Source organism: Hippocampus comes, unplaced genomic scaffold, assembly GCF_001891065.2.
Source record: "Hippocampus comes isolate QL1 unplaced genomic scaffold, H_comes_QL1_v1.1 scaffold126, whole genome shotgun sequence".
Taxonomy (NCBI): Eukaryota; Metazoa; Chordata; class Actinopteri; order Syngnathiformes; family Syngnathidae; genus Hippocampus; species Hippocampus comes.
The window spans coordinates 1118401-1119306 of record NW_017805409.1 but is presented as its reverse complement, the minus strand read 5'-3'; the positions used below and the strand labels follow the sequence as shown (position 1 = coordinate 1119306).

At 48.8% G+C, this 906-nt stretch overlaps 1 protein-coding gene across 2 annotated transcripts in view; it reads left to right on the top strand.

Moving 5' to 3' along the window:
• LOC109518071 (prospero homeobox protein 1) overlaps window positions 1-906 on the top strand; it is a 32976-nt gene that overhangs the window by 4889 nt on the left and 27181 nt on the right. The gene's annotated exons all lie outside the window — the stretch shown is intronic.

Below are 906 nucleotides of genomic sequence, written 5' to 3'. Positions count from 1 at the left end.
ACAATTTTGGAGGGCGGGGGGATGTCAAAAAGGAGAGAGGCTCGCTCACAGCTGCCACCGCAACACTTGCTGACAACCGCAAAAGTCGTTTCACATCTGCTTGTCAAACCTGCGGGTATATCAAGACAAATACGAGGCGCTCCGAGGTGGCGCATCCGCATATTGGATCACTCGGAGCGAGGGGAGCCGTTGCTAGCGTGGGACATCATGTCCTAATACAGATTGTACATCCATATGCCATGATTCATCTCGTCCAAAAGTCGACGGATGCATAATTTAAACCGGTTGGCAGGCTCACCCGTGTGCCTCCTGTCGTGTTGAAATGGGACATTAGCAAAAAAAAAAAAAAAAAAACCCAAAAAACAAAACATTGGACTGACACTATCACAGGTGTGCGCACAGAGCACCGAGCGTGCGCACAGAGCTCCGAGCGTCAAGTTCTTTTGGAGAAAAACGGGCCAAAGTGTTGATGAATCACTCGTCCTGCCGCTTCGCAGCGGCGTCGTATTTATTTTTAGCTTCGTAAGCGCACCTTCTCGCGAGCTTTTCTTCCATCTTCCGCGGCGGCGTTAGGGGGCTTTTAAAAAGCTTTCTTATCGCATATCGCTTACTCGAGACTAGATCAGGTCCCCGCGACATTTTTCCGCCCCGATTGCTTTTTGTTCAAAAAAATAAAATAAATAATTGTCTTGAAAGAACGAGGAGGAAGATAGCATCCTGGAACTTGGCAGACAATAGTGTTCTACATCCTCGCTTATAGTTTAACCCCCAGCGGTGCCCTAACGGATAAAGAAACCTTCCCCTACGGGAGGCTCATATTGAATCCCCTTGAAGGCTGGAAGCTAATAGCTTAAAGTCCCTCCACTTTCTTTTCCGGATACCTCCTTTGCCCCCACCCCCTCCTCC